This window comes from Marmota flaviventris, chromosome 7, assembly GCF_047511675.1.
Source record: "Marmota flaviventris isolate mMarFla1 chromosome 7, mMarFla1.hap1, whole genome shotgun sequence".
NCBI classification, from domain to species: Eukaryota; Metazoa; Chordata; class Mammalia; order Rodentia; family Sciuridae; genus Marmota; species Marmota flaviventris.
This window is the reverse complement of record NC_092504.1, coordinates 101,939,225-101,965,872: the sequence shown is the minus strand read 5'-3', so window position 1 is coordinate 101,965,872 and position 26,648 is coordinate 101,939,225. Positions and strand designations below refer to the sequence as shown.

General features: G+C 35.0%; 1 protein-coding gene across 1 annotated transcript in view; it reads right to left on the bottom strand.

Annotated features, from left to right (window-relative positions):
- Hpgds (hematopoietic prostaglandin D synthase) overlaps positions 1 to 26,400 on the bottom strand; it is an 80,258-nt gene extending 53,858 nt beyond the window's left edge. Inside the window, exon 1 of the mRNA XM_027926743.3 lies at positions 26,249 to 26,400. The gene's annotated coding sequence lies outside the window, so the exon portion shown is untranslated. The remainder of the gene's footprint in view (positions 1 to 26,248) is intronic.
- Positions 26,401 to 26,648: the final 248 nt, after the last annotated feature.

Sequence of the window (26,648 nt, the reverse complement as noted above, 5' to 3'; positions counted from 1 at the left end):
TGAATGGTAAATTGCTAACTGACTCAGGAGTTTCCTTCAGGAATAATGTGCTCATTATGGAGTTTATCTAAGCCATTGTCTCAGGAATAATAATAGTAGCTAACATTTATTGACAGTCTTCTATATGTCAGATAATTTTCTAAATATTCCAAATATATTTTCTCATTTACACCCTGACAACCCCATGAAGTTAGTATTATTATAACCTCTTTTCACACATGAGAGAATCAAAGCATAGAATAAGTAGCTTGCCCAAGGTCAGTAGCTAGGGAATGACTGACCTGGAATTCAGGCATTCACATCTACTTTAGACCCTCCATCTCCTTATAGAAAAAAAACAAGAACACATGGCAATAAGAAAGATAATTTTATGTTGCTCTTCCATCATTGGCTGTGTATTAATACTGAATTTTATTATTTTGCTATTATTTAAAATTAGTATGGGATTACTTTATTTCAGGGATATAACATTATTTTAGGGACCTAGGATCTACTTTATTTTAAGGATCTAGGATTTATTTCAGGGATCTGTTCTAGCTGAGTGAGCATAGCAGGCTTCCTCCTTTTACACATCTGAATAGCCAGAATTTGGTATGGTCCTTATGCTTCTTGGGTCTGAATGGAGCCCTTAGGTTATATTTCTAGTAAGAAAAGACCTATACAAAGATATTCAATTTCTGTAAAGAACTGGTTAGTAAAATATATCTATTAAATAATTATTTTGGCTGATAACTTTCTTTTAATCCATTTAAAAAAATCAGGCATTTATTCTTGCATATCAGGCACTTTGCTAGGCTCTAAAGATAAAAACACAAATGAGATATGGTTTTTGCCCATATGTTAGAAGAAATAAGATTAAGACATTCATTTCAGTTTCCCAACAAAGATTATCTACCCTCAGAACACACAAAAGATATAAATCTTAGTGGGTGGAATTGTGAGAAAAAATATCATGTATTTGCGTTACCATATTTAACTAACATATTAAATACGATAATCACTTAGTGATTTCCAAAGTAAAGGCCATTATTAGACCCTTGGAAGTTTTCTTTAACTTTTGTAATTGAGTTGCTGGGTCGTTCAGGGTTTAACCTTATAGTTTCATTCTTCTTAACCTTCCATTTGGATTTCTATAATTGATTGAAAATCATTGACATTTTTTCTTTGTGTGTGTGTGTGTGTGCCAGGTAGCAAAATGCCTACTTGATTTTCTTGGTTGTGTTTGCTTTTGTTCATTTTGAACCTTCCAAAATACATAATGACTAACCATGTTAAACAGGTTTATCAACTAGACTTCTTTTACTGCCCCTTTTATCTTTTTAAAAAATCAATTCTAGACTCATTTTCTTTTAATATCTTTATTTTCTCTTATCTCTCCAACTCTAACTTTTCCATCAGTTGTAGCTTTTATTCCAGAGAAAAGATAGAGACCTTTAACAACCTACTCAAGAGTTTCAGCACTATTAGTGATCAAAGCAACACAACCTGACATTTCTTGATGACTTCTCTGAGGAAAAGAACATAAAATAATGTGGAAAAGTGTCCAGGATTGTAATATTGAACTTATTATTTACCTAGCCGTAATGTTGTGAGGACAAATGTGATAATCTTGTTCTGATCTTTTATTTCCTCATAACACATTAATACAAATAGTAAATTTGTGAACGAATAGGAAATACACCATAAAGAAACAACCCAAACTCAGGAATGATGGCACATGCTTGTCATCTCAGCTACTCAGGAACCTGAGAGAAGAGGATTGCAAGTCTAAGGCCAGCATGAGCAACTTAGTGAGACCCTTTTTTGAAATAAAAAAGACTCTGATGTAGCTCAGTGATAGATCACCCCTGGGTTCATTCCCTATTACCCAAAACAAACAAACAAAAGAAAAGAAAAAGAAACAAACAGAAAAATTCTACATTTTCTGCTAGGAGTTTCATGCCCTTATTCTGGACCACAATACTCTGGCTACAATAATGATCTTCAAATGAACTTAATTTTAGTTAATTAGAATGTACTATGGTCCAGGCAAGCTGGAAAGCATTTTTTAAGCTTATATTTGAACAGTTGATCAATTCTTTGGGGTTATAACTATGAAGTAAAGCTAATTTTTTTAAGCATAAATTGTTTTGGACCATGATTTATAAAGTATGGTTAAGGAAACCAATTCATTGGCATACCATAACTGATGATAATTCCAATTTAACTGCCAATTAGACTTTTCAGGTTTGATGGAAATTGCCATCAGGCTATATTTGAGGAAGCTGTCATGAACATTAAATGAGATCATTAGAAGCTGGTCTTCCTGCCTCCAATCGTACTGGAGACTCAGATTCATCCTGAGTTCACAATTAAATTAATCTGTCTAAATAGCAATATAACCATGTTACTCATTATCTGAAAACCTTCAGTAGCTCTTTATTGTCTACAAAAGAGCAATCCAGTTGATTACAGTAGTGGTCTTCAAACTTTTTAAAAAATCAGCTATGCCTAAATAGTTAAAAAAATGAAGCATGAAAATATGTATTTCCTCCATATAAAATTTTATATTACTATAATTATCTAATATCTTAAAAGTATAAATATCTCTTAGCACAGAGTTTATTGCTAATAATAATGTTTTAAATTCAAGCCTTAAATTGACCTTCTGGATTGTTTGATTTATTTTATGAGACTATCGATTCTCATGCATGATTATATTGTCATTTGCTTTTTACCACCTAACAGCAATCAAAGAGGGGCAGAAGAGAAGTTGGTATTGTAATTTCCTAGCTGTTTGTCTGCATTTGCAATTTAATATTTTCTGCATATGGTTTCTTTGCAGGGAACTGTTCATGGATTTTCCATTTATAATTGTTTAAAATAAAAATATATTGTATAATTCATCAATCACATAAACAGGCACATGAAGTACAGTATGCAAAGATTTTAAGGTCTGTTTAAAATACCAAATCTTGACCTGTTCCTGTAAATAATGTCTGTCTGGTATTCAGAGAAATTCTTTCTAGTAGGATGACTGGGCTAGAGGTGTAGGGTAGTGGTAGAGCACTTGCTTAACAATCATGATTTATCTCTAGCATCACACACACACACATACACACACACACACAAAATTACTGTTTAACCCTGGTGAAGGAATTAAGAAACTCTTCAGAGGCTAGGAGCAAAAAGAAAGCAGAAAGTAAACACTGGGTTTCAGTGGACCAGCCAGGTGGCAAAGAGACAAACCTAGAATCCTGACCAGAATAGAAGTTTAGAACAAAGGCACAAATGTGAAGTCAGAACACTTACAGGACATTTAATATCCTATTAGATGAAATCGAAAAGAAAAAGAACCATTCCCACATTCTAGAAAGATGGAAAGAATGAAAATTTTCTTTGAATAATTTCTTTTTTTATTTTTAAAAATTTGTTCTAATTAGTTATACATGACAGTAGAATGCGTTTTTACACAACATACATAAATGGAGTATACCTTCTCATTCTTGTGGTTGTACATGATATAGGAACACACCATTGTTTAGTCATATATGCACAAAAGGAAATAATGTTCACTTCATTCTACTGTCCTTCCTATCCCCACATCCCCTCCCCTCCCTTCACTCCCCTCTGCCTAGTCTAAAGTACCTCTATTCTCCCCCCCCACCCCCAGCTTATTGTGAATTAGCATCTGCATATCACAGAAAACATTCAGCCTTTGGTTTTGGGGGGATTGGCTTATTTTGCTTAACCTGATAGTCTCCAGCTCCATCCGTTTACTGGTAAATTCCATAACTTCTTTCTTCCTTGAGGCTAAGTAATATTCCTTTCCATATACCACATTTTCTTTATCCATTCATCTGTTGAAGCGCACCTAAGTTGGTTCCATAGTTTAGCTATTGTGATTCAAGTTGCCATAAACATTGATGTGGCTGTGTCACTTTAGTATGCTGATTTTAAGTCTTTTGGGTATAAACCAAGGAGTGGGATAGCTGGGTCAAATGGTGGTTCCATTTCAAGTTTTCTGAGGAATCTCCATACTTACTGCTTTTTATAATGGTTGTACCATTTTCCCTACATCCTCACCAACAATTATTGTTGCTTGTATTCTTGATAATTGCCATTCTGACTGGTGTGTGATAAAATCTTAGAGTAGATTTGATTTGCATTTCTCTAATTGCTAGTGATGTTGAACATTTTTTCATATACTTCTTGACTGATTTAATTCCTCTTATGTGAATTCAGTTCCTTAGCCCATTTATTGATTGGGTTATTTGTTTTTTTGGCGTTAAGTTTTTTGAGTTCTTTATATATCCTAGAGATTTCATGCTCTATCTGAGGTGCCTGTGGTAAAGATTTTCTCACACTTCATAGGCTCTCTGTTCACATTATTGATTGTTTCCTTTGCTGAGAAGAAGTTTTTAGTTTGATTCCATTCAATTTATTGATTCTTGATTATAATTCTTGTGCTTTAGGAGTCTTATTGAGGAAGTCAGGTCCTAAGCTGACATGGTGAAGATTTGGGCCTACTTTTTCTTTTATTAGGTGCAGGGTCTCTGTTCTAGTGCCTAAGTCTTTGATCCACTTTGAGTTGATTTTTGTGCAGGGTGAGAAATAGGGGTTTAATTTCATTTTGTTACATATGGATTTCCAGTTTTCCCAGCATTATTTGTTGAAGTGGCTATCTTCTCCAGTGAATGTTTTTGGCACTTTTGTCTAGTATGAGATAACTGTATTTATGTGGGTTTGTCTCTGTGTCTTCTATTCTATAATAATTCCTGATCACAAGCTTGCACTCACCAGTATTTGTTGCCTGAATTCACATTATTTTTACCTCTCCCAACAACAACAACATGATATATACACACACGCTCACATATCAAAAAATTTAATTTAAATTAAGTTCATGTTGGAAGCTGGAAGAAAGTATTATAACATGAATTTAATTTAAATTAAATTAAACTCACTTACTGAAGAAGTCTCACAAAGTTACAAGGAAAATTAGTTTACAATATAAAGTTACTAAATGCACATGAAAACCAGACATCAGAGTGAAAGTCAACAGAATCAACAAACTGTATTCACAACTTAAAAACTAAAATAGAACTGATAACAAAAGAAAAATATTAAATGTTTTGGGTTTAGTATGCGTAAAGATGTAAAGTAATTCCTTTTTTTTTTTTTTTTTAATTTATTTATTTATTTATTTTTTTTTTTTTTAATTTTTTATTGTTGGCTGTTCAAAACATTACATAGTTCTTGATATATCATATTTCACAATTTGATTCAAGTGGGTTATGAGCTCCCATTTTTACCCCATATACAGATTGCAGAATCACATCAGTTACACATCCATTGATTTACATATTGCCATACTAGTGTCTGTTGTATTCTGCTGTCTTTCCTATCCTTTAAAGTATGATCACAAATAACTATCAAATTTGGTTGAGAAAATATGTAAAAATTACCAAAATTAATTTCAAAAAATGAAAATATAATAATTGGCATTAGCAAATTGTTATTTTAGTTTAATAGCAGGTTGGAAATGGCTGAACTGCGAATCAATAAATTCTAAGGTAGATGAACTAAATAAATTATAACAAATGTAAGCTGTAGTTAAATTGATACAGAAAATATGAAAAAGATCAGGAACATGGGGGACAGAGAAAGACCCTATAGACATCTAATTGATGTTCTATTTAGAGAAAATTCAGAGACTGGGAAAAAAAAATTTAAAGAGATAATGGCTAAAATTTTTCCAGAAATGAAGAACAATATCCATCCTTAAATTCAGAAGACCAGTGAATTCAAGGAATAACATAAAAAGAAATACATTCCCTATCATATTATAGAAAACATTAAAAATAAAAGGGAAAATTTTGAAAGTAGCCAGAGATCAAATACAGATCACCTTAAAATACAGATCAACTGAGTTCTCAATAATGAATGTGAGATGACAGTAAAACAATATTTATACATTGTCAATCAGGTTGTACTTTATCCATAAGTAGTATTTGGGAATGTGAAAGAGTGTTGTTTATCTCAATGTGGCTATCAAATGACTCTTCCCTGTGTCACAGTTTCTTATCATTATGGCAGTAATAATTTGTATCTCATAAGATTGTTATGAAGATTATATGAGTTAAACAATTAGAAGCATGCGTAATAGTGTGTGGCACGTAGAAAGTGCAGTGTAAGTCTGTTACAACACTCTGGAACTAATGGCCTATGAGAAGAAAAGTTAAGACAATGAAGAATTGTCTGATCCAAATTTTCAAGAATGTACCCTCCTTTGAAAAACACTGCCAGCCTCTATAACTACTTCTTATACTACTCCATATTGATCTATCTTACCCCATCACTCCTGGCCTTCCAGTCACTCTCTGAATTCCTTTTGTTATTCAAATTCCTTTTGTTGCAGAAAGCCTACTAGGTGCCAGGAGCTATTCTTATCACTGACATATACATACATATATACATATATGGATCCATATATGTATACATATGGATTAAATGAATATATATGGATAAAGTCCATATATATGGGTAAAGTCCATATATATGGATAAAATATATATATATATATATATATATATGGATTTTGGCTGGTGGAATGATAGAAATCATGTACACTACTTCCAAGCCTGGCTACAAACCTTTTCTGAAGTTCTCTCTTTCGCTTATGAGCCTTCTAAAAGTATACAGAAGCCGACTGAAAGGAGACCAGGAACTCAGAACCAGCACATCTGAAACACTTAATTTTGACGTACATAAGAAATAAACCATTATCATGTTAAGCTATTGAACCCCATGTCCTGACTGACACAGCATGATTCTGTCCTTTTTAACTTCATTAAAACACAGTACAATGCCTGGTGTATAGCAGAGGTCTGTGAAGGATGTAGCTCAATGGTAGAGCACAGGCTTAGAATGCATAAAGTCCTGAGTTTGATTTCCAGTAGAGACAGGGTGACTTATAAGTGAATATAACCATCCCTTACTTCATCATTCTAACCTATCTACAACTCTTTTAATTATTATAGTTGTGTCCTCCATTTCAGTAGGGGATACTTCTTTTTCTGTCTCCTATTTATTTTCTTTGACTTCCACTCTGTAAGAAAATACAAGCCACTTTAGTGGTAATATTGGCTCTTAAGATATTGTTCATAATGGGTGGAAGAAAAATCATCTATGCTTCAAAGGAAAACTTTTAGTCATTTCCTTTTCCAGAAAGAAAGGCATCGTCAGCATTTCCCCATTGGCATTAGAGTGGAGCAGGACAGGGTGGACGCTGGCTGAGGCAGGAGATGGTACAATGGCACTGAGACCCTGCAGATAAGATGAGCCTGGTGGTGGAACAGGGAGGAGGAGCTGTTGAAGGACTGGCTTCCCTTCTTCCCCTGCCCTCCACCATCTCTTGCCACAGACTATACTAAAGTACTACTGGAGGATGGGTATGAAGAATCTGGGCTAACACAGGAGAGGGGGCAGGTGGAAGGAAAGGAGGAAGAGGAATAGAGATCTGCTGGAAGGAAATGTTCTTGCTCAGCACTCTGAGGCAAGTTTTCCTGTGTAAAGGCCATTTGTAAATTTAGATGAAAGACTAGGTGGACTCTCCATACACATCTCAATGCTAATTCAGTGCTAATCCACACTATTAAGTAATTTCTAATTAATTTGTACAATTTAAATTAGTCTTCAGGTTTTAAGTAAGGGAAAATAAACCTTCAGTTTATACTAAATCTGTCTACTTTTGAAAACCTACACATGTATTGTTTCACTTACTAATATTTTTCTTGTATTTCTCCAAGATTCCTTTGGAAATAAGCACTGTTATAAGCTTGCTAGTGTATCCAGGGAGATAGTTAGAAGACTGGTTTCAAACATATGGCAAAGTAAATGCATAAAAATATTTGGAAATGAATTTTTCCAATCATAAACATTCTTACTAATGCTTGGGAAAGCACAAAAGAAACTTTTATAGCTCTCTGGTGATGATTTGATTTAAGATGAGAAAATGCTGGTAATCATTTTTCTCCTCAGTATTTTATTTATAATCATTGTTCTCTTATAAAGGAAAACATTTTTATGAGGCTTTAGCTTAAACTGAAGAAATGCTTATTTTCACATATCATGCCATTCAAACCAAATTATAGTCTGACTTTTTAAATGTTTTCAGTGTCAGTGAAATCTTTGTAATTCTCTTCAGAACTCTTGACAGATTATGCTCTAATGCACAGATGTTTAAACATTTCAAAGAATAATGCTTTTCTAAGTCTCATACTCTTTCCGAAATTAAAAGTTTAAGCTAAGAAAAGCTTTTCCACACAATTCTGAAAATGACCAAGTTTCTAAGTCTTCATGTGCTCACTATCATGTTTCAGGATATGCAGAGATGGTTTCTTTGGAATCCTCTCAGGAGTCCCAGTTTCAGAATCGTAAATATAGATGACGTACTTCAAAAGTGACCAGTGGAGAGTAGGGATTTCTTTTTTTTTTAAATATTTGTGTTTTAGTTGTAGTTGGATACAATACCTTTATTTTATTTATTTACAAATGAACAATAAATTTACAAATAAATTTTAAAAAGTCTGTGAGACACACAGAGACTTTTCCATGTGAATACAGAATGTCTTAAAGGAATAAATACAATAATAGGAATAAATACAAATAAATAAAATAAAGGATCAAACCCAGGGCCTCACACATATGAGTGAGATGAACCCTCTACCACTGAGCCACAACCCTAGCCTGGGGTAGGGATTTCTTGAATCAAGATAATACAAGAAGGAGGGAAGGAACTGGATTAGAACAGTGACTTTCAGTCTCTAGTTTGTGACTGTAAGGGGTTTTAAAGCTAAGTAAAGATTGTATATACACATTAGAATCCCATATACCTTCATTCAGATGAATGATTTGCAAATATATTACACACACACACACACACACACAAACAATTCTCATATTCTATAAGTGCTCTTAAGGGGGGATAGGAAGGGCAGCAGAATAGAATAGACATTATGATTGCTGTATGTATATAGGTGACTCTATGACCAGTGTGATTCTGCAATCTGTACAATCAGAAAAATGAGAAATTATACCCCAATTGATTCAAATGTATGAATTGCCAAGATCATTGCAATGTCATGTGTAGCTACAAAAAAAAGTAATAAAATGTAAAACTGTTGCTGAACCCATGGTAGCTCTTCCCCATCAATTATTTTTTGAGTGGAAATTTACTATGGTTTAAAGGTATATGTCTTTCCAAACTTCATGGTGAAACAATCCTCATTGTGGTAGTATAAAAAGGCAAGGCCTTTTGGGAAATGATTGAATCATAAGGGATCCACCCTCCTAAATGGGATTTATCAAAGAGGCCTCAGCGAGTTGCCTCACCTGTTCTTCTCTTCTGCCATGGAGGACATGGTGAGAAGGTACTATCTAGAAGGCAGAGGATAAGCCCTCGCCAGATAGTAAATCTGCTGCCTTGATCTTGCATGTTCCAGCTTCCAGAACTGTGAGATATCAATTTCTGTTATTTATAAATTACCCAGCCAAGGATGTTTTGTTGCAATACCAGGGACAAACTAAGATATGTGTTATACTCATTACCCAAGCACAATCAGAAAAGGAATTAGTCTCCTAAGAATAGAGATGTCCTAGGTGGTTAAGAAATCCTATTTTAATTGAAGCAAACAGTCTCCACTAGCAGTTCCCAATTTATACACAGGAGTTAATCCTTCCTTTCTACATATCATTGTGTCTTAGTAGTACCTACAAATGTAAATTTTTAGTTATAGGTTGTTAGGTTTGTTAACTAGAGCCACCTGCTCTACTCATGGACAGTCTTCCCTAATGGCAGTTATCTGCATTATTGAAATTATAAGTAACCTTGCTTCAGGCTCAAATTATTATATCCATGTCTCAGGCTCCACCACCTTGGTACATCCAGATGCTTTGGTTTGCACTAATGCCCTTGATGGTATTTGCTTGAACTGTGTTTAGAGACTGTTGAACCCTTTGCTTACCAGGTTTTCCTGCAACACTAAAATCTGGGTCAACTGTTCTAGTTTGAATAGATCTCCTTGGGTCTATCCTGCTATGGTGGATGGATTTACTGCTGTCCCTAGATTTACTGTCTCAGCAGTCAAATGCTTACAATATCTTAAAGATACAAGAATGGGCACAAAATGAAAATGTTCTCTGAAGGATAATATAGCCCTTTCATTTAGAAAAGAGAATGGCCCTTACTTTTTTATTTTTAAATTTAATATTTATTTATTTATTATACATGACAGCAGAATGCATTTCAGTTCATAGTACACAAATGGAGCACAATTTTTCATTTCTCTGGTTGTACACAAAGTAGGGTCACACCATTCATGTCTTCATACAGGTACCTAACGATGTCCATCTCATTCTACCATCCTTCCTACTCCTATGCCCCCTCCTTTTCCCTCCTTCTCCTTTGCCCTATGCAAAGTCCCTCCATTCCTCCCTTGCTCTCCCTCCCCCCATTTATGGATCAGCATCCACTTATCAGAGAAAACATTCAGACTTTGGTTTTGGGGATTGGCTTACTTCACTTAGCATGATATTCTCCAACTCCATCCATTTATCTGCAAATGCCATAATTTTAAGATGGCCCTTTCTTTTTGGAGAGTTCTAAACTGCTTTTTTCTTTCATTTACTCTCTGTGTTAATTGAAGTAAATGTTCATCTTGAATATTTTGAACTATAATAAAATACTCTTTTCACATAGATTGTTTTAAGTTTTCAGATATCTGTTTCAGTAGTCTATAAACCGAGACACACACAGACTTTTCCATATGAGTACAGACTGTCTTAAAGGAATCAATTTCCTTATTCTCAACTTTTATATGTTCTCTTCTTTGAAACTGATCTGCCTGAGAATATGACTATGTTCAAGGAGTCAAGCCAGTTTTCCTTTCCCACCTTTCAGTCACTGTATAAAAGTTAGGTGAACAGCTCAGCCATTTTGTATTTAATATGTACATTGTGCCAGGGTGTGAAAATATCTGGGAGTGCCAAACATAGGAAAAGCCCCAAAGTATTGCTGTCAGCAAAGCCTCATTAAATGGAATCATAAATCCACAGTAGGATTTTATATATTTCCCTCTCCTATATGTTTCTGTTCTTGGTGTTAGAAATAGGTGTTTTGGCTCATGCTGGAATGTTCTGAATTTAGACATATTGTAGAGTAGGAGTAGCAGTAGTAAAACTATTTTTGTCTAATGATCCTTTTTTCCTCCCTAATTATAGGCAAAACATAAGTATGTCTTCTCAGGGGAAGTACAATGAAAGCAAAGCAAAGAGGGCATCAGAAATGAACAGTAAAGGTGACAACGCCATTTTTCATCCAGCCAGTAATTCATGTTTTGAACTCCTATTCTCTAGTGATCTCATATCTCACCCTATTTCAGCCACTAATTTCCAGGATCATATACTAGAATGTGTCATTTATAATAACTGTGATACCTCCACAGTCTTCTCAATGTAAACATTCTCTGTTTTCACACTGGATAGCATACATAACTATTCTTCTATGATTGAAAACCAAGTCCTGCACTTGGGTATAGGTACCATCCTTTTTCTGCTCAAGAACTGAGAATGGCTATTCCACTCCTTTCTATAGCATCAGTTTTTCAGCCTTTACTGTTTTGTTTTGTTTCCTATCAGTGTCTGTCTGTTAGTCAGCTTTCTATCACAATAACAAACAAACAAATAAATAAACAAACCTGAGATGACTAACTTATAAAGAGAAAAGCCTTATTTTGGTTCACAGTTTTTTTGGAGATTCTAGTCTATGATGGATTGATCCCATTGCTTTGGGCCTGTGGTGATGCAGCTCATTATAGCAGGTGTGTGTAGGGATTCTGACTATGGAAATGTGCAGGGAAGGGTTCCCCTGGTGAGAGGTAACAGGCACCCTGTTTCCCACCCTTAGAATGCCCTGTAATCTCTCTTAGGATCTAATAATATAGCTAATATATGTGTAATGTCTAGCTGGTATGGCAATGCCCTGAGAAGCCTCTGTTTTAGAGCCACTCTGCCACCTTCCCTGCCTCTGCACCTTGTCTCTGTGTCCCCTTTATTATTATCATTTCTTTACAACTGGCAACCATCATTGGGGCGTGAGAAGACTTTTCTCCCCACACAGCCACTTACTCTACAGAGAGTTGGAGACAACAAAAGCTGCCTTGATGGAGACCCTTTGGGACAGGTAATGGGAAAGGAATAGTTTACTTATGTCTGGAGTAGGATTTTGATGCATCTTTCATCAGATGAGTATAATCAGTAACTATTGTCATCAGGCAGAGCTTTCTTTATTACTTTGCAAGCTGGACATACCTTATGCAACACTGACCTTGCTGCCTTGCTGACAGAAATAGATTCATCTTGTCCTTGGTAACCAGAAAGTGGTTCATTACATTCAAAAGATTGGAAGGAGGTAGGTAAGACACTTACTTCATGAGGAACCATTCACTCCCATTTCTGTGCTACATGCTTGGTATCTTTGCCATGATTCGGTGATTAAAGCTCCTATTTTTCAACCTACCTGCTCTTCTCCTTCCGTGCCTGGCTATGGGGCCCCTTTAAATCTTCTGCTGCTCCCCTGCAGCACAGCCCTGGCAATTTCCCTCTGCCTGGAGCTGTCCTGGAGCCTAGCCTCCTACATGTTTGGCTCCTCTAAGTAATTCACTGCCATTGTGTCCCCGGCCAGCTGTGGCACTGCCCCTCCCCCAGCTAGACCCCAGTTAATTGAGTGTTTGGGACATGCTGTGGAGGAGGGGGATATCATAACTTACCAGTCTGTCCTATTAAGATAAATTCGGCTAACCAACCAAAATATGAAGGGTAACTACCCTTTGCTGTATTTAATGAGTTAAAACCTTTAAATGAAAGGGAAAATACAAAATTTGACTCCACTCTCATTGGAACATGTTCATCAGTTACTGTAAGTAGACTTAATTAACTCTTTGTTTAAATAAACAGACAATTACAGGGTTACCGTACACAAATACTCATGTCATGATAATAAATACTATTATGGTATGGCTTTATTATACATGGCCCCAAGAGGCCACCCCGGTTTGGGGCAAAGGAAACAAAATTAAACAAGTGTCCAAAACCTCCCTGCAGCTACCATGCTCTGCCCCTTCCAATCCACAACAAATCATTACTCATATTCAACCATATGTGGAAACTACAAGATTTGCAAGATTTAAAACAAAAAGAAAAAAGTACTCTCCAGAAAAACATGTAAACTACAACACCATTCTTTAAGAATTATCTTATAAAAGAAAAAATGGTTACAACAGTTTCCTTACCTTTTAACTTCTGCTGGATCTCTAACTTTCCTAGCCTTATATTTAAAATATAAATTACAAGACCTACAAGTTTTGTCTAGGCTTATGAAAAACCAATTAAGACAAAAGAAAAAAAGTGTCCCTTTTAAATCCAAACTACTTCATTGACTGTCTTATCTGTGTTCAGCTGGCTTTCTTGACCAGTTCCTCCCTAATGTTACAACACAGAAAGACAAAAGTAGAAACATTCTAAATGTACAAGCTTTCTTTAAAAAAAAAAAAAAAGTTTTTTCTTAAGAATTTCACAGGCTTCCAACTGGCTCTTATCTGAGCTAAAAGTACACTCTGACCTGATGAAAAAGTTAATATTAAGACAATCTAAGTTGTTAAGTATTCTCTGTAAGTTGATGTATTTTTCTGATCAGTCTTGTTTTATCTAACTATAAAGGTTTTTACATTCTGTCTTTATCCAAAGGCCAATTTCTCCAGAGTTAACTCTCAAATACAATAAAAAAATTTCTTTTAATACTTCCTAAAAAGATATAAACATGGTTATGTTGGTAATAAATTTGATAACCATCAAGGATAAATATCTGGCCATATGAAACCTTTTATTTCATTGTCCATCATGGCTGTTAGATTCTACATCTGGCATTTCCAATTGTACAGGCCTATCTTATATCCATATATTATATACTTGATATTAAGTTGACATTTGAACAAATGAGTGCTCATCAACTAAAATTTAAATTAAAAAATGGATCCAAATAACTTAATTCAAATCAAGTAATCAGATAAAAATATAGATGTCATTAAGATTATGGCTTATGGGTTTTTCCAGGTGACCAAACATTAAAGTCTTAATTTCCAAAAATTATCTAAAATATAATAGGATATCCATTATTTCTAAAATTTTTCTTCAATGAAAAGGATGATTAATGCTATTAATCATGTTCTTCTTATGTTTTTATGTTATAATTGAAATAAATTAGTTAAATTTAGCATAAATAAAATTAAACTTCATAAGTATAGTTTCTTAAATAAAAAAATTTAAAAATTACAGCTAATGCCAAACTGTTCTCTCATTTTTCCCACTATTAAAAAAACAGGATGCTACCTCCTTCTTTTATTTGACCCCTTCCTTAAAACAGTCTTTACAAAAAATTAAAAAGGATTATCAACAATAATGGACCAACTTTCAATACCTAATGTGCCATTGTAATTAATAATTTTTATTAAAACACCTTATGCTTTTACAACAGTAGTAACTATTATAACCAAAAATTATATATATGTGTATATATATGCATATATGTGTATGTATGCGTGTTAAATAATTATATTGTCCTCATTTTTTGGGCTATGATATTTTGCCTTTTACTGACTTTTACTGATGGTCATACTAAAATTTTATCCTTAACAAGAATGGACATTTATGTCTTATGCCTTACTTATTTAAAAAATTTCATATCTCTAATACTTATAGTTCTTCCTCTGCTATCGAGTTGTATTAACAGATATTTTAGCACCAGTTAATTTTCACATGCCTCATGATGGACAATTCTCTTTGTTATATCAGGCTCCTTAATTATATCCTTCTTCCTTAATTTCTACCATTCCTCTTGTAGATGGTTTAAAGGTGTATACAGATAAAAGTAAATTTTAAAAAAAAGTAATATCTGTTCTTATTAATGATAAATAGACTATTATACCCTACCTCAAATCTGTCCACAGCAAGCTAAGTTAACTAAGACTATTTTCTACTACTTTAAACATTATTACAGACTCTCAATATATAACTAAGCTTGTTCCTCATATTTTTAGAACTATGTTATGCCCTTGTTTGGATTCCAATTTTTAACCTTTTTTTTTAAGCCCTTCAAACACTTTTACAGCATTGTACATCTCCTATCTTCCTCACTCATATATGCAGCCACACCAAGCAAGATTCCTGGACCTTTGATGAAAGGTAACGCTCATACAGATGAAGCTGTGAAATCCCTTTGTCCTTTATTTTCAGATGCTGTAAAATTCCATTTTTTTTTTAATCAAAATGCTCGATCACTAATATAAATGTTTTCCATCTCTTCTCGACAGACTCATGCTATAGTCAACAGCTGTTCTCACTGTGTATCATCTCCAGGCTCCTTTATGAAAATCTATAAATCCACGAGGCCTACATTCTAATGTACTTTGGCAAATGGATGTTACCCATTTCCCTCCTTTTCATCCTTACTCCTTTCTTCATGTTTCCATTGATACTCATTCTGGGTTCATTTGGGCTAGTGCCCATAGGTCTAATAAGATATCTGCTTACATTTCTCATTTATTGCTTTGTTTTGCCACCATGGGAAGGCCTATTTGTTTAAAAACAGATAATGCCCCTGCATATACACCTCATGCTTTTACACAATTTTATACTCAATGAAATATAATTTTGAATCATGGTATTCCTGATAATTCTACTGGACAAGCTTTGGTTAAATGAGCATTGTACTCTTAAAAACTTCCTTTTAAAACAAAAACAAAAAAAGGGACCTAGCCTCTCTCATATTGATAATGCCTTAAATGTTGTTTTATTTACAATTAATGCATTCAACATACAATACAAAGATTTTAGTCACAATCAGTCATCTGCTTTGGATAGATATTTATTCTTAAACAGCCATTACAAAAAATTTATGTAAAATATAGGGTTCCACCACACCCAGGATGACAAGATCCTGTGCCTCTGATCCCCTGGGGAAAAGGATAGACTGCTATGCTTACACCAACAGGTCCAGTTTGGATTCCAGCTTGGTGTGTGAGATCTATCAATTATAAAAGGACATCAGGGACTTTACAACCTGATCCCCAAGTTTCATTTGATCCTGGATGAAGAGAGTCCCACCAAACAAGAGGACAATGATCACTGTCCTTGAAAGAGAAGAAACATTAAAAGAGGATCCCAAGCTACTAGTCTTCCAGAGACTTGGGGGGATACAAAATCATTAATAGCCTAGGCTCAACAGCTGTTGGCTCAAATGGGGTTAAAATGTACTCCAGAAAACTTAGTTACTGGTATGATTGCTAAACTCACACAAAACTCTGTAAATGCTTTGGTTTTAACAATAATGTTGTTCTGTTGTTCCCCAGCTATGGAAATTCAGTACAGTCAGAATTCTTGACTTCTAAAACCCATTAAAATATCTGGGTTCACTTGGTTAAAATTGTTATACACCTACACAAATGTCTCATGGTACCCATTGTTGTCTTAACAGGCTAACTGTGTTCTTACCATCCCCACAGGATTTAATAGGCCACCATCCCGCACAATGCATCCATAAAAGGTCTATTTTCCTTGTTAAAAACTGTAATGATTCAGTGAGCCTTCTCTCTAAGACAAAATTTGATGCTTTGATACTTTCCTTAGTGGGTATCCTTGGACTACTTGTGGGGTTTACAAAACCTGTGCTATGGTAAAAAAAAATATTAATCATACCTCCATGGCAATTAATATGCTTAATGAAGAACAAAAACAACATCATCAAGCCATACTTGACAATCAGGCCCCAATTAATTATTTCCTATTATTACATCATAAAGGATGTCAGGAGCTTAATAATATGTTTTGCTTTAATTTAAATGATAACAGTAATTCTGTTTCTAAGGAGATAAAATACCTTAAAGACATCATTAAACAGGTCCAACAAGATGATGGAGGTTTAGACTTATTGGATTGGCTAACTTTGTGGCTACCCAACTTTACCTGGGTCAAGCAATTATTCACAGGTAGATGTTTATTAATATTGAGATTATTATGTTGTGCTTGCTGTTGCCAATCTTTACCCTATTTTTTGTCCCTGCCAACATTTAAGAGAAAATAAATATTATTCATCAAAAAGGCCATAAAAGGGCTGGGGTTGTGGCACAGAAGTAGAGCGCTGGCCCTAGCATGTATAAGGCACTGGGTTCTGTCTTCAGAATCACATGAAGTAAAATAAAGATATTGTGTCCGCCTATAACTAAAAAATAATTTTTTTAAAAAAAGGTCATGGGGGCTGGGAATGTGGCTCAAGTGGTAGCGCGCTCGCCTGGTATGCATGCCGCCTGGGTTTGATCCTCAGCACCACATATAAATAAAGATGTTGTGTCCGCCGAATACTAAAGAAAAATGAATATTAAAAAATTATCTCTCTCTCTCTCTCTCTCTTAAAAAAAAAAAAAAGGTCATAAAAAACAAAAAAGGTGAGATGTAGGGATTCTGACTGTGGAAATATACAGGGAAGTGTTCCCCTGGTGAGCAAATTCCCGGGGGCTAACGGGCACCCTGTAATCTCTCTGAGGATCTAATAATATAGCTAATGTATGTGCAATGTCTAGCTGGTATGGCAATGCCCTGAGAAGCCTCGGTGTTAGAGCCACTCTGCCACCTTCCCTGCCTCTGCACCGTGTCTCTGTGTCCCCTTTATTATTATTATTATTTATTTACAGGTGTGTGTGAAGAATCAAAACCACTCATTCCGTCAGCCAGGAAGCAAAAGGGAAGAGAAAGGGGCCAGGGTCTCACAATGCCCTTCAAGAGCAAGCCCCAAGGACCACTAAGGCCCACGTACAAATGATTCCACCACTTCTCAACTGAACAACCCTGTGGACAAAGCCTTTAACACATGGGTCTTTGGGGGACACTTATCCAAACCATAGGAGTACCCAAACATGCTTCTCTGCTTCCTATTTTAAAAATAATCTCTTTTAACCTCACTTCCTCTGAAAACTACTGTACCTTTTTTCTCCCTCTCATTTCTAACAAATTTCCTCAAAAGAATTAGCTGTGCTATGTTCACTGATTCCTTTTCTTCCATCCTCTTTAATCCATTAAATGTTACAAAATTACATTTTCACCCATCATCCCATGAAAAGTTTATTATAAAGTTCATTAATCATTTTCCCAGTTACTAAACCCAGTGGTCAATTCTGCCTTCATCTTACTGGATCTGTCAGCAGGGTTTAACATAATTGATTTATCTTTCCGTATTTCTGTTTTCCACTTGGCTACATGCTTGGTTTTCTCTCTCTCTTTCAATTTCCTTTTTATTTAATTTTATTTACTTATTTATTTTAAGTTCTCTTCACTCCAACCTGAAAATACTGACTTATATGGCTCAGTCCTTGAACCTCTTTTTTTTTTCCCATAGTCATTTATTCTATAATCTCATCCAACTTCCTGGGCGTAAATTGGATATAGCATATTGGGCATATGTGCAAAAGTTCATAAGCCAATGACTCTTAAATGTTCATGTCCACTCTAGTCTACCCTCCTGAACTTGAAGCTCATTATAAATTTTCTTATATGAATCTTGATTTCAAAAGCCCAGGGTTATTCTTTCTTTCCCTAATTTTAATCAAATGCATGTAGAAATCTTGTGACCCACCATCAAAACAAAACAAAACAACAAACTCTAATTAGTCCATTTGTCCCTGCCCTTTTTTTTTTTTTTTTTTTTTGCGGTGGGTGGGGTGGTGCAGAGCAGGATACCAGGGATTAAATTCAGGGACACTGGACCACTAAGCCACATTCCGAGCCCTATTGTGTATTTTATTAAGAGACAGGGTTTCCTGAGTTGCTTAGAGCCTTGCTTTTGCTGAGTCTGGCTTTGAACTTGCAATCCTCCTGTCTTAGTCTCCTAAGATACTGGGATTTACAGGCATGCACCAGGGCACCTGGCTGTCCCCTGCCTTTACTGAGATACCATCCTTTCTCACTTGAACTATTCAATAGCCCTCTTAGAGGTCTCCTTTCTTTCACTCCTGACGCCATACAATCTATTTTTATTAGAAGAACCAGAAAATCCTTTCAAAGTAAATGTTCAGATCATGTTATCCCTCTGTTCAAAAGCCTCGACTGCCCAAGTTGTGGGTGTAGCTCAGTCGTAGAGCACTTGTCTACCATTCACCAAGCCCTGGGTTCAATCCCCAGAACCAGAAAAACAAAAACCAGTGCCCTCTCCTTCATTTCCTGAGTAAAAACCAAAGTCTTTACAGTTGCCTGTAGAACCCCTTTTGACCTGACCTCTCATTACCTCCCTGACTTTTTTCTCCATGCTTTATCATGCTCCAAATATATTGGTACTCTTGAACATGCAAGGCAAGGTCTCATCAGAGCCTCTGCATGGTTGTTCCCTTTATCTGGAGTACTCCTCCCCATCTTGGCCATCTTCTCCCATGCTTTAAGGATCACTCAAGTCTTAGTACTACAAAGCTCTCAGTCTTCTTCCCTCATCTTTGCATTCCTGACATTACTTTTCTTCTATTTTTTCTCTTTCCATGGTGCATATCACCTTCTAAAACATTACTGAATCTAGCTATTAGGCTTTTTTTTTTTCTGTTTCCTCTCACTAGACTGTAAGCTCCTTAAGAGTAGGTCTTGGTTTATTTTGTTTACTAATATATTTCAAGAAGATAGAATAGTACCTCTCCATAGAAGGTGCATGGAAAGTCTTTTTCAAATGATGAATGAAAAATATTTTAGAAGATAAGCTAACAATTTAGAAAATCACCAATGTGAATTATTTCTAATTTCATAAAGGAACTATGTAAGTTGAAACAAGACATATCTTAATGAAAAACTTCTACCTTCAAATCATTGTTTCAATTTTTAATTCAATAATATTCAATTTATAAACAGTTTTAAGGGGCTGGGGCTGGGGCTTAGCGGTAGAGCACTCGCCTAGCATGTGCGGGGCCCTGAGTTCCATCCTCAGCACCACATAAAAATAAATAAATAAAAAATAGAAACTATTTTAAGTCATTCTCTGAAATGTTTTTCTGAATAAACACTAGAAGATGCAGGCCATTTTTTGATTCAGAGCCACAAGGAACTAATACTTAATGCATGACCAGCTTAAAACAAGACATTCTCTCTTTTGGAAGAAAATGGAAAACTACAATGGAAATTTTCATACTATGTGGTTATATATATGTTTTTAAAAAGACAGTCTCAAGGGGCTGGGGATGTGGCTCAAGAATTTTCATTCTGCTTTTGGAAGAAATGGAAAACTACAAAGGAAATTTTCATACTATGTGGTTATATATATGTTTTTAAAAAGACAATCTCTAGGGGCTGGGGATGTGGCTCAAGCGGTAGCGCGCTCGCCTGGCATGCGTGCAGCCGGGGTTTGATCCTCAGCACCACATACAAACAAAGATGTTGTGTGGGCCGAAAACTAAAAAATAAATATTAAAATTCTCTCTCTCTCTCCCTCTCTCTCTCTCTCTTAAAAAAAAAAAGACAATCTCAAGAATTTATTTATTGCCTTGGCTTTTTAAATGACAATCTTATTTAGTATTTCTTCATTAACTGTAAATTCTGTCAAGAGTCAATTTTTTTTTTACAAAAGAGAAAAGCCCTTTAGAAATTGTAAAATTAAGAGTTTAACATCTGTTCCTTTCAGACTCCTTAGAAATTGTAGATTTAAAGGTTCATCTTCTCTTCCCTCCAAGTAGCTAAATGTAATAATTTAAAAACCAGTTGGCAAACACTTTAGGAACAACAGAATAATAAGCAGCATGTCTTTGTGGAAGAAAAAAAAAAAAGTCCTGTGAGACCCATCTAAAGTTGTTGCAGACCAGAATGACAGAACGGTAAAGTAGGAGAATTTATCTTGACTGGAATATGATCACTGCTGGAATGGAAATTGAGACCCAGCACAGTACAATCTGGCATGCTGGACAGCACCTTCTTTCAGTCAGTTCCTAGTAAGAGTAAAGCAAGTCTCCTGCACGTATCACTTTCTTAGATAATGGGAAGAACTTTGTAGGAGACAGATCACAGCTACAATTTGGTGGAATACAAAAGAAGCAATGAGACAGTCCTATAAAAGTATGTTGTGGAGGGGCTGGGGCTACAACTCAGTGGTAAAGTGCTTGCCTTGCATGTATGAGGCACTGGGTTCAATCCTCAGCACCACATAAAAATAAATAAAGATATTGTGTGTCAATCTACAACTTAAAAAATATATTTTTAAAAAAGTATGTTGTGGGGGCTGGGGTTGTAACTCAGTGGTAGAGTGCTTGCCTAGCACGTAGGAGGCCCTGCATTGGCTCCTCAGCACCACATAAAGATAAATAAATAAAATAAAGGTATTGTATCCATCTACAACTACAAAAATTAAAAATAAATAAATAAAAGTATGCTATGGCTCTCCTAAGTATGCTCTCCTTCCTAATAATCCTGTGTGCTGCTTCCCCCTCTGCTTCTTCCCTCTCAATTCTGTGGATCGAGACCTCTGAAACCATTAATATTCTTCCCATCCTAGGCCAAATGATCTGTCCTTCCTTTGGCTCACTGACCACAGGAATGAAGAAATCCAGACTAGGGAGCTGATACCAGCAGATCTAAGAAACAGCTCTCTTTTAAGGCTACCATTTGTATATGAATTATGACTGCTCCTATGCATACCTGGAAATCAGCCTTTGTGTCCTCTGTTTAAAAGCTCTCGGCTACACCTGATAGAATTTCAACATCCTCTGAGACATAAGTCTATTGCCTTCTCATTTGCTAGCAAATCAATAAAACTTCTTTTTCCTTTTTCTCAAAACAACAACAACAAAATCCAACCAACCAAACAAAAAACTACTGTGGAACAAGCCAGCGTACACTAACCACCAAATGGTGAAAGCTAAGAGTGAGCCATTTCTGACCTGTTTGCAGAGATAAGCAGTGAACTCAGTACAGCAATAATTTATATTAACACCCCAAAGGGAATATGTATGAATTGCCCCTAAAGTTGCCTAACTGATGCTGTTATGGAAATATATTCCCAGGGGTAATGGGTCATCAAAGTAAAATTTGGAGGCCAAATATTTTGCAATGTTAACTTTAGTTCATTTTTTAAATTTTTTATTTGATGATTATATTAATGGAATGTAGAGCATAAAATTAAAATCATAAGTAATTTCAAATAGAAGTAAGATATTTGTCACTGAACAATGGGTTTGGGGCTTAGTCAGAAAAAACAGAACTCAGTTTAACTCAATTTACAAATGAAATCTATGTTCATAAAGTGACCCAGTACAGATGAAGAAGAAAATACACATAATTAAGATGTGTGGCTTAGCTGAGAATAAGATAGTAATCACAGAGAACATAGATAAATGATACACTAGAAATACACATAGTATTGCTTAAAGATAGATATGATACTAGTATCTTATGAACATAGATGCAGCAGAGAAAAAGATATTACTCTTAACTCTTATATGAACATTAAAGTGTCTTGTACATAATTTACGAGAAATATGAAAAACAGAACTTACAGGCATGAATTAAAATGATTAATGGCTTGAAAATAGGTGATATGAAGACAGGCTAAATGAATGTGATCATTATCCGGTAGAACAGAAGTCAGTGGGATGACTTCATCCTTCTAATTTATAAAGGAATATTATGCAGATGGCGGCCAGCTGTTCTTCATCTCCACTGAGTACTAACCAAAGGAAATGGGTCTAAATGTTGGCTTGTGGGAGTTAGGTTAAATATGCAAAACTGTTTCCTGACAGCAAGAGTTGTAAAATACTGAGCAATTCCTGAGAGGCACTGTAGAATCTCCTTCCCTGGTTATCTCTTAAGAACATAAAGAGCTTTACCATCTGCCAGCAATGAGTACACTGCAGGTTTGCAAAGTAGCAAAGAAGAATAGACTATAACTCAAAAATCCCGGGATATTTGCACCCAAGTAGACTTCCATGTGCTTGTTTTTGTTTTTGTAACTTTTTTTGATAAATGATGGTTAGTGCTTGAGAATTTTACTTATACCACTACATTTTTCTACAGAAGGGGGAAACATTATACTCTACTTCATTTAAGAATAAATGTGGCTCATTTTTATTAGCCCCTAAGAGCAGTTCAGCTTTATAGGACTTTTAGACATAATTAAATATGGGTTTATTCATCATTCAAGAGGATATGCTGGCAATTTATGTCTCAATATTTTATCATCCTATAGCTGGATCACTGTTTCCAGGAAAGCTGGATCAGTACATTTTCATACGGCAAAAATCTTACAACTGCCAATAAAAATGAGGGTTGAGACTGACTCCCAGCAACGAGAAACATGTGTTTTATCTTAAGTTTGCCTGTATTTAAGTTTTTATCATTCTCTTGAAAGAAGAGAAGATAAAACCTAACCATGTCCCTGAGCATAAGAATTTATCTCTGTAGATCCATTCTTCTTGACTGAAGAGATCAAGCAAGGAAGCATGTATATGCAGGAAAAATTAATAAGCATTTAGTGTGCAATTCTAAATTTTAAGGAGACAGTTACATTATTTTATAGTTTTAGTGCTTAGTTTTATGGTTTTTACAAATAAGTTTATGAAATAATATGGGATATTTCTGCTTATGCAAAAGTATTATGCTTAACTTTGGATTGTAAGAACTTTCCATACCTATAATAGTAATGACTTTGGGAACTTAAGTTGCTATATATATATATCTCAAGTAGATCAAGTAATCTCCCCCAGGGTTCTGTAATGGTTAATAACTAGAGAAGTCAGACAAGATCTTAGAAAATCTGTGGTCAGAAGTTCTCCTCAAACTCTGTGTTTTGGGAACACATTCTTTATCCAGATATATATTAATAATACTTCCTCTGAAGCCAATGTTAAACATGATATTTTTGCATAAGCAAAAAAGTCCCCTATTACATCACAAATTATATAAAAACTCATTTGTAAAACTATACCCAATATAATTGTCTCCTTAAAAATTTAGAATCAGATATTAAATGTTTATTAGTTTTTCCCACATGCCTGCCACACACCAACAGCAGGGGTCTGAATTTAGCAGTATCTCAAATCTCTGATGTCATTCTTATTAAGAATGTTTATATAATGAACAATCTTGGAAGACAGCAATGAGTCTCTTCTGGGGCAAAGATTAGGCATATGTTCTTTTCAACATGAAAACTTAGGTTTCACTAAGCTTAGGGTTTCTTTCCTATAACACAATCCATTCCATGTGCAGGAACCATCTCGCCCTCTTTGAGTTGGCCTATAAGAATTGATTCTCAAGGAACTGGCACTTCAAATGCCATTCACTGGCTATTGACATTGGCGTGAGTAATAAACTGTTTTTCGTCTCTGACCCAGGTGTCAGAGATGCATCCTTGAAACTGCATCCTGCATTCTTGAAACTGGGGCAGGGAGGGGAGCCTAATTTGTTTACTGGCAAGAGGGTAAATCTCATAATCTTTGCAGTTTGTGAGAGTTCATTCCTCTACTAGTTTCATTCATAATCTCAGACTGATACCTTGTACTATATAGACTCATTTATAAAGTTAACTACTACCCACTATGTAAAATTAGAGGGAAGGAAGAAAGAAAAAATGTAATGGGTTGCATATACCTCTACCGTACATGATAAGGCAAGATGAAATATGGGTAACTAGTAAAATCTTCACTTATGCAACTGATTAAAGGCCAAATTTTGTATGTAGACTTCTTTTTCCAATATCCATTTTACAGTCCCTTTGCCTTTGGCTGCATTTCAGTTGGTGTGATTTCTTTACCTAATGTGATGATTCAAATACATAATGGTATTTATGTATTAGAATATATGTCTCAAAAGGGATGACACTCATAAATATAAAGGTAGTTGATAAAGTGCATCACAGAAGAATGCACATAGTACAGTATCATTTACAATAAAACTAAGTAATATTTTTAGGAATGGTAGTGCACATCTATAATCCCAACAACTCACGAGGTTGAGGGTAGGCGGGTCCCAAGTTTGAGCCCAGCCTCAGCAACTTAATCTGACCCTATCTAAAATAAAAAATAAAAAGGGCTAGGAATATAGCTTAGTGGTAGAGTGTCCCTGGGTTTAATCCCCAGCAGTGCAAAAAAAAAAAGAAAAAGAAAAAAGAAGCACTATATTTAGGGATCATATATCTCTCTATATATGTACACATATATCAAAACTATATTTATAAAGATATATATAGAAATACTATAAGGACACAAAAACAAATGAAATAATTATAAACAGAAATAAGAACAATATTATCTCTGGGAATAAAGGAAAATGTTCACACAGTCTTCAAGAGTTAGATGAAGATCAGTAGAAGGTAAGTAGAGAATTAAGGGGGTTGGAGGGAAGGAAGGGAAGAGGAAGAACTGGGGAATAAAATCAGCCACATTATGCTATATGCATGTATAAATTATCATAATGAATCCCACTTTATGCAAAATTTTAATGCACTGGTGAAAAATATATATATATACATATAAATAAACAGAAAAAAAGATCAAAGAGTAGAGGGAGGGGAATAGGGAAAGGGAGGAGTGAAGTACTGGGGAATGAATTGAAGCTAATTTTATGTGCATATTTGAATATTTCACTATGGATCCCGCTAATATTTATAATGTACTAATAAAACATTTTAATAAAAGAAAGATTGTGTTCTATTTGTCAGGGTGGGTGGTGTGCATAGATATTGGTTTTATTAATATTTTTATGGTGAAATAACATATATTTAGAATTAACCAACTGGACCGTGTTTAGATGATTCCAATTTTGTTGGCAACATCAAAGCATCATAATCAGGAATGAGTTGACCAAATGCCTTCCCCTCCCTATCAGGCCTACTCAGAGTGTTGACCTTGGCCACATCAATGTCACAGAACTGCTTGCTTCACTTTTAGTGCCATGTTGGTCAAAAGGACTGTTTTTTAATATTTTATAATAAATGTATATATTAGACATAGAAGTGATCTTTCCACTGTAGCCATAGAAAATCATTGTAAAATAAAAGTTATTTTCAATGTTCTTACCATTTTTTTCCATCTCTTAAATTTTTGGCTATATTAATTTAAAATAAAACAAAACAAAAACTTATAGTTACAGATCCGAAGCTTATTTGAAATCTCCTTAAAAGAATTATTTTTAATGTTTTACTTACTTGTTCCTTTGTAGATATCCTCTTCCTCTCTGTATACTAAACAGCTTTCCTGCAGTAACGGTTAAGATATAAACACAGTAAGTAGTAGGGAATGAGACCTGGGTCCCATTTTAGACACGAGTTTCATTTTCGTTTGTCTTTTCCCTTTTTGATACAGAGCCACCTGCTGGCAGGAGAGCATTAGTTAACCTTGAAAATATTTAACAATGCAATAGGGTTGAAATTTACAGGGAAGTAATAATGATGTACCTCAAAAATGGTTTCCACTTTTTACTCAGAGTGAGACTGTTAATGACACCAAAAATGTTCATGTTAAAATGAACGAAGCAGTCAAGAGAAGGATTTTTTTTTAATTGGACTTTCTCACAGATCAATTTGAAATGTTGATCCGAAACCCTCA